Source organism: Prionailurus bengalensis, chromosome B3, assembly GCF_016509475.1.
Source record: "Prionailurus bengalensis isolate Pbe53 chromosome B3, Fcat_Pben_1.1_paternal_pri, whole genome shotgun sequence".
In the NCBI taxonomy this organism is placed as follows: domain Eukaryota; kingdom Metazoa; phylum Chordata; class Mammalia; order Carnivora; family Felidae; genus Prionailurus; species Prionailurus bengalensis.
In genome coordinates, this window is record NC_057355.1 from 114,455,523 (window position 1) to 114,472,201 (window position 16,679).

Below are 16,679 nucleotides of genomic sequence, written 5' to 3' on the forward strand. Positions count from 1 at the left end.
TAGGTTAATGTTTTTCAATTCTTTTCTGAGGAAATTTATTTTCCTGAGTGAGAAAAGGGCTCTACTTTTTTTTGTTTTTAATCGCACCCTCTGAAAGAATAAGTACTTATCATTCCCATGTCTCTCTGTCTTTGCCTTTGTTTTTCTCTATAGAGATAAATATATAAATAGGGTATGTACTTCTGTAAAACAGGATGGTATTGGTTTTTGTGATGAGTTAGTATTGGTTTTAGAAGGATTTTGAAAAATATTTCCTTTAGGAAGTGTCAGGATTTTCCTAGCCTTATTTCCTCATTTAAATGAAAAATCATGAACTTTTAAGTTTTTGTACTGTACTTTGAATAGGTGGCTCTACACAGAACTAACTAGCTTAAAACAATATGTTGCTAATTTATTATCCCTTTCAAAATTGCAGATGGTATGCCTCATTATAGTTCCTCAAACATTCCAGCAAACACTCCCTCCTCAGGAAGTGTTTGTTATTCCTCAGTCTGAAATATTTCTCCTCTAAATATCTGTATGATTTCTTCTGTCCTGTCATCTTATTAATGAGGACTTTCCTGACCATGTAAGTATTAACCACACTCCCTGCCTCCCCATTTCCTTTATTATGCTTTATGTTTCTTCATTATAATTTTCACCATCCAGGATGTTATATATTTATGTTGACTGTGTGTGTCTCCTCCACCCCACAGAATGGTCCTAGGAACTGTCTACTTTGTTCAGTGCTTTATTCTTAGGAGCAGGAACAATGCCTAACACACAGTAGGCACTCAGTAAATATTTTTGAATGTATGAATTGCAGATGTTGCTTTTCTCTTTGGACTTGAATTTTATATATATTGGTACTCCACTTAAATTTTAATATTTGCTTTTAACCTTATTTGGATCCTATATTTAATATTGTTTGTTACTTCTAAGAGTCTTAAGATATAATATTAGCAGAATGTCTTATCAGATAGGAGCTATACTTAGTTATACTGGCATCTTACAGGAAGAGAAAGAATTCTTAAAATTCTTAATCTTGGAAGTAGAAAAGATTTTATTTCAGTTTAGTAGAACTATGAATGTCTGATGTCCTCCAAGGAGTGGGTGGGAAGCCAAGCATTCCAGCCTGCCCTCTGGCTGTGGGTCTGAGATGGTGAATAGAGCCAGGACCATGCCTGGTACTTTGACACTCTAGATATCATTTCATTTAAATAAGAGTAAAGAGTAAAACCAACCTGGGTGGTGGGATGAGTACTTTATTGAATTTTAAAATTTCTCTTTGGTGAACATGCAGTACTTTTAATATGTGGAGAAAAGCTTAAAACTATAATCTGTATTTAATTTTGATTGTCACGTTGTATATGTTTGTATACGTATGTATGTTTGTATGCCAGCATTCCTGTATGCATGAAGATTGCAATCTTCTCAGTAACTGATAGAATAGACAAAATATTAGCCAATTAAATCCAGGACAGAAGACCTGAATAACATAACCAACTTGATCTGATTGACATTTACAAAACATTCTGGTCACTGCCTGCAGAAAATGCATTTCTTTCAAGTTCACATGAGATATTCACCAAGATAAACTATATTCTGGGCCGTAAAATAAAACTCAACAGATTTAAAAGACTGAAATGGTACGAGGTATGTTTTTGACCCACAAGAAGAATTAAATTAGAAATCGCTAATACAGGGATGCTTGGGTTGCTACATCAGTTGAATGTCCATCTCTTGGTTTCAACTCAGGTCATGATCTCACAGTTCATGAGATTGAGCACCAAGTTGGGCTTTGCACTGATAGTGCAGAGCCTGCTTGGGATTCTCTCTCCCTCTCTCTCCACACCTCCCCCAAATAAATAAATAAACATTAAAAAAAAAAAGAAAGAAATCGCTAATATAAACATATCTGGAAAGTCCCCAAATATTTGGTAATTAAGTAAAACACTTCTAAATAACCCATGTGTAAAGAGCAAATCATGAAAACTTAGAACATGTTTTGAAGTAAATCAAAAGGAAAATACAATATACCAAATTTGTGAAATACAGTTAAATCAGTACCTATAGGGAAATTTATCCTAGAAAGAAGATTACAAATCAATGATCTAAGCTTCTAAGAAATAGAAAAGGAACAAATTAAATTCAAAATAAGTAGTAGGAAGGAAATAATAAAGATAAGGGTAGAAATCAATGAAACTGAAAACAGAAAAACAATAGAGAAAACAAATCAATGAAATAGAAAGCTAGTACCTTGAAAAGATCAATAAAATTGATAAAGCTTTACTGAAACTAAAAGAGAAAGAAACAAATTAGTAGTATCAGGAATGAAAGAGGTAAATCATTATAGATCCTATAGGTATTAAATGATAATAAGAGAATGTTATGAGTAGCTTTATTCCACTAAGTTTGATAACTGAGATGAAATGGACAAATGCTTTGAAAGATGCAAACTTTGAGGAAGAAATAATGAAAATAATCCTATATCTGTTTAAAAAATTGAATTTGTAGTTAAATATCTCGCAGAGAAAAGTCTAGGTACAAATGGTGTTACTGGTAATATCTACCAAACATTTAAGGGAGAAATGTCAATTCTACAAATCTTCCAGAAAGTGTACAAGAAAACTATACACCAGTGTCCATTATAAACATAAACACACAAATCCTTAACAAAATATTAACAGATTAAATTCAGCAATAAATAAGAAGGGACCAAGTGGAGCTTATTTCAGTAATGCAAGGTAGATTTTAAATGCAACATTAAAATATAAAACTGATCACATCAATGTATTAAAAAAAGATCATCTCAGTAGATGCAGGAAAGAAAAACAGTCAACAAAACTCATCAGAACTATTCATGATGAAAATTCTCAGCAAAGCAGGAGTTGAAGGGAACTTTCCCAACTTGATAAAGGGTATCTGCAAAAACCTTAAGCTAACATCATACTTAACTTACATTTAATGGTAAAGTACAATCTTCCTAAGACTGGGAGCAAGGATAAGAAAGCCCACTCTTTTTTTTTTAAATCCCAAATCTGTTGATTGGATTGTTTCCCACTCATGTTGGTTCAGGTTGCTTTTAGTGCTGCTTCTGTCTGAAGGATCATCCTTCTGTTAAGTCTTGCTTTTCCTTCTGTTGGCTGGCATAGGACAGTGGAGCACCTCCCACACAAAACCACCCTTTGTGCATGGCTAAAGGCGGTGGTGATTTTGTAGTACTCTGGGCACTTCACACCCATGAGGTAGGAATTGGTGCTCTGCACCAGGTGTTTCTTCTTGTGCTTCCTCTTCTCTTCCAGGGATGGGTGCAGGAGGTCCTTTGCCAAGGGCCATGTTCTTGTGGGCAGGTCATCACGGTCAGAAAGGAAGATAGCCCACTCGTACCATTTCTGATCAGCAATGTACTGTAGATCCTAGCCACTATAATATGGCAAGAAAAAGAATTTAAGTGCATTCAGATTAGAAATGAAGAAATAAGACTGCCTTCATTCATAGATTTTATGTGTGTGTGTGTGTGTGTGTGTGTGTGTGTGTGTATTTAATGTTTATTTAATTTTGAGAGAGAGAGACAGAGCAGGAATTGGGGAGGGGCAGAGAGAGAGAGGGAAACACAGAATCTGAAGGAGGCTTCAGGCTCCAAGCTCTCAGCACAGAGCTTGATGCGGGGCTCAAACCCATGAACTGCAAGATCATGACCTGAGCTGAAGTCGGACGCTTAACTGACTGAGCCACCCAGGTGCACCTTAGATGATATATTTTTAATAGAAAACCCAAAGATTTAACACAAAAACCAAAAGCTACTAGATATGAACAATTGGAAATTGAAATTGACTTTTATAAGAGCACCAAGAACATGAAATACTTAGTGGTAAATACAACAAAATATATGTAATATTTTTATGTTGAAAACTACAGAATATTGATGAGACAAATCAAAGAAGATCTGGATAAATGGAAACATATCATGCTTATGGACTGAAGACTCAATACTGTCAAGATGTCATTTCATTTCAAATGGATCTATGTATTTAACACACAGTCCTAATCAAAATCCTAGTAGGCTTTTTGGTAGAAATCAAGAAGGCGACTGTGAAATTATGTGGAAAAGCAGAAGACTGAGAATAGGCAGTACAATTTATAAAAAAGAGAGTATAGAGGACTTCCACTCTCTGATTTCAAGACTTACTATGAAGCCACAGTAATTAAGACAGCATTGTATTGATGATAGGGTAGATTCCCGGATCAGTGGAACAGAATAGAGTCCAGAAAACAGATTGATGGTCAGTTAATTTTGAACAAAGAAGTTATGGTCATTCAATAGAAAAGGGGTAGTTTTTCAACAAATGGTGCTAGAACAATTGGATATCTGTAAAAAACAAGCAACCCTTGACCAATTCCTTGTACCATTACACAAACCTAATTCCAAATGGATCACCCACTGTAACATAAAATCTAAAACTATAAAACTTCTAGAAGAAAACACAGGAGAAAGTCTTTGTCATTTTGAACGAGGCAAAGATTTCTTAGATGATGCAAAAAACATGAGCCATAAAAAGCATTAATACTTCTACTCTTTGAAGACACTTTTAAGAAAATGAAGCGACAAGCCACAGTCTGGCAGATAATGAATGCTTGTATGACTTACATGTTAAAGGACTGGTAAACTAGAGATAGAAATATGAAAACTCACTGTCAGTGTAATTTTTTAAATGGGCAAAAGATGTGAATAAACACTTTAATGAAGATCTACAAATGGCAAATAAGCACATGAAAAGATGCTCAGTCATTAGGGAGATGTAAATTAAAATCACACTGAAGCTACACACCTATTAGAATGACTCAAAAACCAAAAACCAAAACCCTGACTATACCAAATACAGATCAAAGTGTGGAGCAGCTGGAACTCTCATCCATGCTGATGGAAATGCTAAATGGTGTAGCCACCCTAGAAAACACTTTTGGCAATTTTTTGTAAAGTTAAACATTTTAACTATGTGACTCAGCAACCTTTCTCCTAGGTATGTTTTTATATGCAAAGAAATTATATATATCCCTGCAAAAATCTGTATGAAAATATTTTTAGTAGTTTTATTCACAGTCACCAAACACCAGAAATGACATGAATGTGTATCAGCTGGTGAATGGATAAAGAAATTCATACTCAAATAATGGAACATTCATATAACAGAATACCACTCAACAATAAAAAGGAATGAACTACTGATATAAACAACATTGATGAGTCTCAAAAACACTGTGTTAAATGAAAGAAGCCAGACTCAACTGGCTACATTTTATATGATTTGTTTTATGATATTTTGCCAAGGGCAGAACTATGAAAGTGAGAATCAGGTCAGTGGTTTCAGGGGCCCAGGGCGGGAAAGTGAGGAGATTGATTACAAATGGATATGAGGAGGGACGCCTGGGTGGCTCAGTCTGTTGAGCCTCTGACTTCAGCTCAGGTTATGATCTTGTGGTTTGAGAGTTTGAGCCCTTCGTCAGGCTTTGTGCTGACAGTTTAGAGCCTGGACCCGGCTTCAGATTCTGTGTCCCCCTCTCTCTTTGCCCCTCCCAAACTTGTGCTTTGTCTCTCTGTCACTCAAAAAGTAAACATTAAAATAAAACAAATGGATATGAGGAAATTTGTTGGCATGATGGGAATGGTCAATATCTTGATTGTAGTGTGGCTACATGAGTGTGTGAGTTTGTCAAAACTCAGAACTGTGTACCCAAACAGAGTGTGTTTTTTTAATTATACATTAATTTTTCCTTAAGAAACAACAACAAAAAGCAAGTGAAACACTTATGCTAGAGGATCTTTTATGATTCTTTCTTTTCTGGTCTTAACTTTCTGTTACCTCAAGGAAAAGAGAATTACCAAGTATGTTTAATCAGTAAACTTTATTTTAGCAGTTCAAGCTTTGGCCTAACAGTCTTTTTTTTAAAAAATTGCTATTGTCTTCAGAATTTGTCAATGTCAAATTCCTAAAGTTTTATTTCATGTTGCATTATAGTAGCCTCAAAATCAGTTTTGTAGTTTTTATCCAGTTGAGTTATAAAGGCAAGTTGCTTAAGACTTAAAGGTAAGAAACATAACCTAACTGATCCTTAGCCTCTTGCTAATTCCTCTTTCTGAAATGTGTTTCCTTTTTTATTTTCAACTAATTTTTTTTGTCTATAGAATTAATTTTATTTGGATAGTTTATGAACACTACCAGCATGTTAATGACCGCTGAAAATGTGAATGAACATAAATATTAATATAAATAATAATGAAAATGTGGAGGCAAATTTTAAAAAAGCTGAAATGTCTCAGTTTGGGTTCCTCAAAATTTTAACCTCAAAAGTTAATTCAGTAACTGGTATTTTAACATTTTTTTAAAGGTTTCTTTATTTATTAAAAAAATTTTTTTTAATGTTTATTTCTGAGAGAGAGAGAGAGAGAGAGAGAGAGAGAGAGAGCGCGAGCATGAGTGGGGGAGGGGCAGAGAGAGAGAGGGAGACACAGAATCCGAAGCAGGCTCCAGGTTCTGAGCTGTCAGCATAGAGCCCGATGCAGGGCTTGAACCCATGAACTGCAAGATCATGACCTGAGCCGAAGTCGGGTGCTTGACTGACTGAACTACCCAGGCACCCCAAGGTTTATTTATTTTTGAGAGAGAGAGAGAGAGAGACAGACAGACAGACAGTGTGAGCAAGGGAGGGGCAGAGAGAGAGGGAGACACAGAATCTGAAGCAGGCTCCAGGCTCTGAGCTGTCAGCCCAGAGCCCAACGCAGGGCTTGAACTCAAGAACCTTGAGATCATGACCTGAGCTGAAGTTGGACACTTAACTGACTGAGCCACCCAGGCACCCCAGTAACCTGTATTTTAAATTCATGCCTTCTTTCTGGAGATGAGTTGTTTATTTAGAAGCATGTGAGAAGAAATATCCTCCCTCAAGTTTGAAGAAAAACTGATCTCTCAAGGCCTTATTTTGTTCTTTTTTTTATTAGTGTTGTATAACAAGATGTTATGATCTCAGTCAAGATTTAGATCTAGGTATTTTATTTTATTAGTTTTGTGGAGAGTCACAAAAAGAAGCTCTTTGGAGTAGTTTATATAGGGAATACTCTTCACTAACTTTTTTTCATGGAGTGAAGAAGGAGTAGTATGTAGCACATAAAATTATACATTTTAGGGACTTTTAGGGCCCCCAAAGATGTTACAGTTCTGAGATTTGGTGGCCATGAGTGACTTGAATCCTCTTTCAAAGTTTTGAGATTTTCAGGTAGTAACTCAGGAGGAGAATATCCAGAGCATGTGTAAGCTGCAGGAGACAAAGGCAGGGCCATTTCTCCCTCTGACGTTTTGTTATACTAACATCTTTTTTAAAGCTTTTGTGATTGATCACACTAGGGACTTCTATAGCTTTCTCTTTTATGACATTTGTGAAATATCTGATTGATTTTCACCATATTTGACACACATTATTTTTCACCATGATAAAGTGTATCATTATATTTTAAGCTTTAGTTCATGTTCCTGTCTTAAAACAAAATGGTAGCAGATACAAGTTTTCAATTGACACATGGTCTATTTTTACTACTTAATTGAAATGTTTCCATAATTATTTAATTTCTTGGGACTTCATGGACATGATTCCTCTAAAAGTTTAGGTAAAAGGGATACAGGAGTACTGATGCATTGGGGCACTTGTACCCCAATGTTTATAGCAGCACTCTCAACAATAGCCAAATTATGGAAAGAGCCTAAATGTCCATCAACTGATGAGTGGATAAAAAAATTGTGGTTTAAAAAAAAATTGTGGTTTATATACACAATGGAGTACTACATGGCAATGAGAAAGAACGAAATATGGCCCTTTGTAGCAACATGGATGGAGCTGGAGAGTGTTATGCTAAGTGAAATAAGCCATACAGAGAAAGACAGATACCATATGGTTTCACTCTTATGTGGATCCTGAGAAACTTAACAGAAACCCATGGGGGAGAGAAGGAAAAAAAAAAAGAGGTTAGAGTGGAAGAGAGCCAAAGCATAAGAGACTGTTAAAAACTGAGAACAAACTGAGGGTTGATGGGGGGTGGGAGGGAGGGGAGGGTGGGTGATGGGTATTGAGGAGGGCACCTTTTGGGATGAGCACTGGGTGTTGTATGGAAACCAATTTGACAATAAACTTCATATATTGAAAAAAAATTAAAAGTTTAGGTAATAGAGAATAACATTTATGTTCATCTCTTTGATATTACTGGGATACCAAATCCCTGCGTACATGTTAGATGTATTTGACTAGATCACTTATTTCATTGTCTACAGAAGACAGCTGTTTACTTCAATATGGCTAAAGTCTTACAGCCTTGTGAAGGGGGTAAACTTGTACTATGCTAAGTGTATTCAAATTAAGAAGGATTTATTTTATAGTATGGCAGCCTAGGAGGCTCAATATGAAAAAAATACATACTGTCCATAAGCCTAGTGTACCTAATTCATTGATACTATTATGAGAGATATAAACAGTTGCTCAGAGAATATGCAGTAGAATAACCACTACACTGTGGTTCTAGCCCTTTTCCTCTAACAAGAAACAAATCATGTACACCATTTCACCAAATTTATTTTCATCAACATCTTAGGTCTCTGGTTCATTTGCATTTTAGATCTTATCCCTACTTGCTGAAGGTAAAGCATTGTCTTCTTCATCATTAATCTCCAAAGCAGACTGTTCATATGGTGGACGTAAGATGATACATTGAGGTGTTAGAATAAAACATTGGAAACATCCATATTTACTTTTTACCTTGTACTTCTAAAACCTCTATTTTATGTATGTTTTTAAATGCATATAAAGCATTAGAACAGTAGACTTCTGTGTACCTTAATAAAGACACATTAGGGGTAAATTTTGTTTCGATGTGTGAGATCAATAGTGCTCTGGTTCACAGAATTTCATGTAAGCAGTAGAGGATACACACACACACACACACACACTCTCTCTCTCTCTCTCTTAGAGTTTTTATTGCCTTTTAAAAAATGTCTCTGGAGGCTTTCTGTCTCTGAAAAATCAAATTATGCCAAAACTTAACCTCAAGGAGTCTTTACTTGCTGGAGGGTTTTGGGTGAGAAGATTTTTTCTCCTCACAGACTTCCATAGTATTAGAAGAATTACAGTTTACACTAGTTTTTAGCATGGGCTCTGGAGTCAAATGGATCTGGGTTAGAATTCAGACTCCTCCATTTATTAACCGTATAACTGTAACTTAATAACTTTGCCATCTTTCAGTTTTCTAATATGTAAATATGGGACTTGCCCAACTTTAAAACAGTGGTATAGTGCTCAGTCTTCAATAGATCCTTAGAAAAGTTAGAGGAGGGTACTTAAAAGTATTGCTCTGATAGTAGAAACTAGTTGTTCTTTTGAATTAAATATACTTAGCACAGAGCCTCACATACAGCTTAACAAATGATTAGTTGAAGAAAGCTGTAAGTTTATAACTAATATTTAACACCTTCATTTTACCCATGAGAGAATCTTACTGTCTTATCTCTCTTCCAGAAATAGCTTGCTTGCTTGCTTCAGGACTTTCAAATGCTAGTGGTCTATTCTCATTTTGCCCTATTAGCTCATCTGGGCCATATGTCGGCATACTTTTTCTGTAAAGGGCTGGATAGTAATATTTTAGGCTTTGTGGGCTATGCTGTCTCTGTGGCAACTACTAAACTCTGCCATTATAGCTTGAAAATAACTGTAAACAATTTGCAAACAAATGGGTATAGTTGTGGTTCAATAAAACTTTGATTACAAAAACAGATGGAGGGCCAGATTTGATCCACGGGTCATAGTTTTCAGCCCCAATTCCTCACCCATCTCCCTTCTCCCTTCTCTCTAGGCTAAGCACCCAGGGCTAGTGCTACCACAAGTCCACAAGTTTATAGAATTAGGAGGAAGGGAATAGAGCAGTCTCTCATAAAAGCAGTATTTCCTCCAACTAGTTTAAGGCATTGACCTAGTTTTATTTTAATTTATTTAAACATTTTTTTAATGTTTATTTATTTTTGAGAGAGACAGAGACAGAGTATGAGAATGGGGTGAGGCAGAGAGAGAGGGAGACACAGAATCCTGAAGAAGGCTCCAGGCTCTGAGCTGCCAGCACAGAGCCCGACTCGGGCTCGAACTCATGAACCGTGAGATCATGACCTGAGCCCAAGTTGGACGCTTAACTGACTGAGCCACCCAGGTATTGATCTAATTTTAAATGCAAGTAATATTTTCATGAACCCCCAGTGTTGACTTCGGTTTTATTTTAATATTACAGAAACATAAAGAATTAATGAAATAAGCTAATGACTTTTTGTATCAAATCACAGTATGAAACCATAAATGTGGGTTGCATTTACAAACAATACAGTACCATTCAAATTAATTACTGTGCTGTTAATGATGATTTGCTAAATCAAATTATTGCTTGCAATGTAAATAAATTAATTTATGGCACAGGTTCTTTTGGATTATATATATATGTATATAATACAGAGGGAGAGAGAATATGTATATGTATACATATATGTATGTGTATATACATATACATATTCTTCTGTTATGTATACATATACATATTCTCCTGTAGGTCATATGGTGACTCAACTTTCCCACCTCTTTTCTCTCTAGAACCTTCTTCTGTTTGGGAAGGGTGACATCATTTGGCCGTCACCTGGGTGTGAATGCATATACATTTAAAGTCTGCCATTACTCTTTTCTCATTAGTCCCTGACAATTAGTGTGATATGACTTGGCATCACTTGATTGAAAACAGACACTGACATCATGTTGCAGTTTTCATTTATAAAGTGTCTATACTAATATTTTGAGGCCATCACTGAAATGACATAAAATTTAAAAATTCTCAGAATTTACAGACCATTGAACATATTTACAGACTATGTTTTGAGAATGCAGTTCTATAAGTCTTGCAGAATCCTGTTTCCTGTAGTTTATGGGGCTGAGGTGTAAGGGACATTCTGCTATTGGGATGTATGATGCAGAATCTTTGTCTTTAAAAGTGTGTCCATCCTAGTATTGGAAAAAAACCAGAACACTCTAAAACTGTTTGTAGATACTGGTTGGAAATAACATAAGAGAAGAATTTAAATATTGCTCGCATAAAATAAATTGTGGTTATGGTTATTTATGTTGCCTTGTTATCACAGACTTCTAATTACCATACACAGAATAGTTATTACACATATTGTAAATTATGTATCAGATTAAAATAATAGGCTTTTCTTGCCAAAAGGGTCTTAAAGGTCACTTAGATTAACTCCTTCATTTTACAGATGACACAGGCTGAGCATGACCTGACTTGTTCAAGGATACTTAGCATAGGAGAGGGCAATTAATGGGTAGAATGCAAGATCTTTTGGATGCCAGTTTTGGTACTTTTTTCTGTAGTGGGATTATCTTTTTCTCTGAGACTTACAGAATAATAATGAACATAAACTTCTTTTTTTTTTTAACGTTTTTATTTATTTATTTTTGAGAGACAGAGAGTGCCAGTGGGGGAGGGGCAAAGGGAGAGGGAGACATAGAATCCAAAGCAGGCTCCAGGCTCCAGGCTCTGAGCTGACAGCACAGAGCCTCTGAGCTGACAGCACAGAGCCTCTGAGCTGACAGCACAGAGCTCGATGTGGGGCACGAACTCACCAACTGTGAGATCATGACTTGAGCTGAAGTTGGACGCCCAACCGACTGAGCCACTCAGGTGCCCCTGAACTGTCGACTTCTTAAAGACAGGATTATGTCTTCTATTTCTCTGATTTCCAGGGCCTCATACTATGGACAAGTAATATTTAGGAAATAACAGCTAATAAAATTACAATTATTGAATCATATTGTATACCTGATACTAATATAATGTGAGATGTCAGTTATATCTTAATTTTTAAAAGAGTATATATGGGACCCTGAAATAATATCACAGAGTTGTATACTAACTTCAACATCTGCAAAGAAGAACTGAAAGTAAAGTTTTATCTCTTGAGCTGAATAAGGAAAGTAATTTATTAAATGATGATTAAGTTTTAGTATGGGTTACTGGTAATGCACCTATTGTTTACGGAGGAGGGAACTAATTTTAAGAGTTTTGTGAAGAGACCTGAAAAGTTTAAAAAAATTTATAATTAAGGCTTATAAAAATATACTTACCATATATATATAATATTTACATCCATTTGAATATTTTTCTTTATTTTTTTGAACATAATTTGATTTTTTTATGCTTACTGCTGACATTCCCGCCTTGTTTTTTATACTAACCTTTATAATATGCCATGCTAGCCATGTTGTTAATTTGTCTTGTTTTCCATCTTAGAGTTTTATAAGCTATTTGAATAAAGGGGAATAAAAATACATTGATAAAAGGAGTTTTTTTTTTTTTTAAGTTAATAGTGTGTTTAACTTTATTTATTTTTTTTCAACGTTTTTAATTTTTATTTTTGGGACAGAGAGAGACAGAGCATGAACGGGGGAGGGGCAGAGAGAGAGGGAGACACAGAATCTGAAGCAGGCTCCAGGCTCTGAGACATCAGCCCAGAGCCTGACGCGGGGCTCGAACTCACGGGCCGCGAGATCGTGACCTGGCTGAAGTCGGACGCTTAACCGACTGCGCCACCCAGGCGCCCCTAAAAGGAGTTTTTTTTAACTTTCAAGATGCTTCTTAAAAAATGCTTCAAATTGTATTTTGAACAAGCCAACCCAGATGCAAAAAATGCACAAAGTGCCAAGGTCTAAATTTTTAGTGTTTCAGAAAATTCAACAAAGTTTTTTTTTTTTAAATGTTTGTTTATTTTTATTTATTTATTTATTTATTTTTTAAATTTTTTTTTCAACGTTTATTTATTTTTGGGACAGAGAGAGACAGAGCATGAACGGGGGCGGGGCAGAGAGAGAGGGAGACACAGAATCGGAAACAGGCTCCAGGCTCCGAGCCATCAGCCCAGAGCCTGACGCGGGGCTCGAACTCCCGGACCGCGAGATCGTGACCTGGCTGAAGTCGGACGCTTAACCGACTGCGCCACCCAGGCGCCCCAAATGTTTGTTTATTTTTGAGAGAGACAGAGCACGAGCGGGAGAGGGACATAGAGGGAGACACAGAATTCAAAGCAAGCTCCAGGCTCTGAGCTGTCAGCATAGAGCCTGACGCGGAGCCTGAACCTGGAAACTGTGAGATCATGACCTGAGCTGAAGTCAGCCACTTAACTGACTGAGCCACCCAGGTACTCTGAGAATTCAACAAAGTTAATTTCAATTGTTAGTATATGAATAGCATTGAAATTTCTTTTCTCTTTCCCTTCTATCTTGTTCTATCTTTATTTCTTGATATGGTATAAATATTTTCTAGTATATGGGAACTAGTGACATATACGTCTATGGGACTAGTATATGGGACCATATATATGGGACTAGTATATGGGAATAAGTGAACTTAGAAAAGTGGTATATCAAGAAAAATTTGGATATACTATTTAAACAATCTAAGAAGAAAATGTCTTATTTTCATTGAAAGTTGTTGTTAAAATACAAACTATTTTACTGAGATGTGATTATAACCAATTTTCCTGTTGTTGTCATCTTGATTGTTGTTCTTGATTATGTGCCTTTTAAGAATATGCATTACTCTAATTTATTGCATAACAAAGTTTTTTTCAAAATATTAATATTTTTTAAATGTTTAAAGCTGTTTGCGGAAAAATGAATTAAAATATGTGTATTTCTTATTTTAAAGACGTAAGTGTTTTAAATCATTAAGTAGTGGAAATTATTTGTTTCTCTTTTTGTGAGGCACATATTGTAAGGTTAAGCATTTTGTTACTATTTGACAAAAGCATAAAAATACATTCTTTTTTTCTCAGTTTATTGGTAAACTTCACATGGGCCAGGACTTCATTCCTTCCTTTCTAGAGAGCATGAGCAAGGGAGGGGCAGAGAGAGAGGGAGAGAGAGAATCCCAAGCAAGCTCCACACTGTCAGCACAGAGCCTGACATAGGGCTTGATCTCACCAACTGTGAGATTGTGATCTGAGCCAAAATCAACAATCGGATGCTTAACCGACCAAGCCACCCAGGTGCCCAGGACTTCTTTTCTACCTTTAGCTGTCCCATCATGCAAAGTAAGTTTAATCTTGTAGGGTTATATCTTATCTTAGCTATTAATAAGCATTAAAAATGAAAAAAATATGTTGTATGGAAGTGTTGAATCATTAAATTGTACACCTGAAACGAATATTACATTGTAAGTTAACTAACTGGAATTTAAATACAGACTTAAAAAAATTAAAAAAAATAGGCATCTAGGCCCATACATTTAAAATAATTAAGGCTTTATTAGTTACAAAATTAGAGTATTATGTTTATGGCTTACAGGATAGGGGAGAGTGTATGTACCCCTAATTTTGACATTTATTCTTATTAACATAAAAACTCAGTACTTGGCATTTATTGTGAAAGCCTAATGAAGCCTTCTGATTGTAAAATAAGAATCCTAGACTCTAGATATATATATATAAAAGTTATCAAAACTCTAGAGCTATAGTTTGTTATTGTGTAATGTTATTGTATGCTCATGTGATTTTTGGTTTACTTAAAAAATTTTTTTTAATGTTTATTTATTTTTGAGTGATACAGAGAGAGACAGAGTACTAGCAAAGATAGGGCAGAGAGAGAGGGAGACACAGAGTCCAAAGCAGGCCCCAGACTCTGAGCTGTCAGCCCAGAGCCTGATGCGGGGCTAAAACACATGAACTGAGGTCATGACCAGAGCTGAGGTCAGATGCTTAACCGACTGAGCCACCCAGGGTGCCCCTGATTTTTGGTTTACTTTGATTACTTCCTATAACTGCCGAAAGCAAACACTATAGGATTTCTATGCAATGAGAAATGTCCTTTACAACTTTTTTTGTTTTCCATAAGTGCCTTCTGTTTGTTCATTCACAATTGAAATCAAGTTACTCTGAAAGCTACCCTTTTATTCATTCAAGTGACTAAAACTCATACTAGACTAAACCTTTGTGTATCATTACTGACAATAATTCCAGAAAGTTGTATTTTCTTTTGTGTAGCTCTTTATAACTTCTAAAACTTTGTTTTTAGTGTTGAGAGAAGCCAAAAGCTAGAAACAGCTTAAAGTTTAATAAGTAGGCTAAATTAGTGGTGGTGCATCCAGAGAATACAATATCATGCCATTGTTAAAATGAATGAGATAGCTCAGAAATGCACTCATAGGTTGTGTAGGAAAGAATTAACTGGTGTGAATTGCCCAAACCCAGCACATTCCCGAGAAAGGCGTATCTTAAAGATTGGCTCTTGTCTCTGAGACAAATTCGGTGCCCTTGGAATATTCTTTCTAGAAGAGTGTTTTCATATGCTGGAGGCCTTGGACCACACAGTACCAGTTGGATCAGATAGTTTATGCAAACAATTTGATTTATGGTGAACACCTATGGGGACTGGAATCTGAAAGCTGTGGTTAGTCATGCAGGTCCTAGATGCCTTGTGACTGACTCCCAGTAAAATCTCTGGATACCAGGGCTTGGGCATGCTTTTCTGGTTGATAACACTTCACACGTGTTGTCACACATCATCGCTGGGGAAATTAAGCATGTCCATGCAACTCCACTGTGGGATGACACCTGGAAGCTTGTGCCTGGTTTCTACTGGACTTTGCTCATATTCCTTTTCTCTTTGCTTATTTCAGTCTGTATCCTTTTGCTCTAAAAAGCTATAACTGAAGTTAACAGCTTTTCTGAGACCTGTGAGTCCTTTCAGTGAATCATCTCCCAGAGCATGGTCCTGGGGACCCCTGAGACATAGGGCATCACTAGATATGTGCAAGAATATTTATGGAAACTTTATTTGCAATTACTCACAACTGGCAAAATTTAGTTACTAGTATTGCATCACTTGTAATTTATTGGTTTTGATAGTTGTACTATGGTTACACAAGATGTTAACATTAGCTGAAGCTAGTTGAAGGGTATATAGGAACTCTACTCTTTTAGCAACTGTTTGGTGAGTCTAAGATTATTTCAAAATAGAAAGTTAAAAAGGAGAGTAGGTTGGGGTGCTTTTATATGCTTTATGAACTGGCTCTCACAGCTCATAAAGAAATGCCCATTGGTTGTATCTAGAGAAGGAAAGTAGGGGCCAGAAAGGGATTGTCTTTTGATAAGGCATTGCCTCTCATTGATATAGTCATCTGGTTCTATAGATATTACCTAACACCTTTTCAATTATACCCTGCTCTTCATTTTTCAGCAAATCTAGCTGGCTACATTTCAAAATCTATTCAGTATCTGCTTACTTCCCATCACCTTCAGTATCATCAGCCTGGTTCCTGGTGGTTAAGAGTGGCTTTGGCCTTAGATGTTGGTTTGAATCATAGCCCCACTATTTGCTGATTTTATGACCCTGAGCAAGTTATTTATCCTAGCTCCAGGTCTTAGTTTCCCATATGAAAAGCAGGGATAATAATATCTGACTCATGGGGGTGTGAGGATTAAATGAGATAATGTCTGTAATGTTCTTTGCACCGTGTTTGACACATTCAGTAAAAGGTAGCCATTACTTATTAATTTGAGTATTACGTCATTCCAGATGCATGGTGTATATTATCTCTTTCCTCCAAATTTTCCTCTTCACAAAGC

General features: G+C 36.1%; 1 protein-coding gene and 1 pseudogene across 3 annotated transcripts in view; one reads left to right on the top strand and one right to left on the bottom strand.

The window, feature by feature from the left end:
• RAD51B (RAD51 paralog B) overlaps positions 1-16,679 on the top strand; it is a 646,020-nt gene that overhangs the window by 42,202 nt on the left and 587,139 nt on the right. The gene's annotated exons all lie outside the window — the stretch shown is intronic.
• Positions 3,065-12,270, bottom strand: LOC122467763 (annotated as a pseudogene).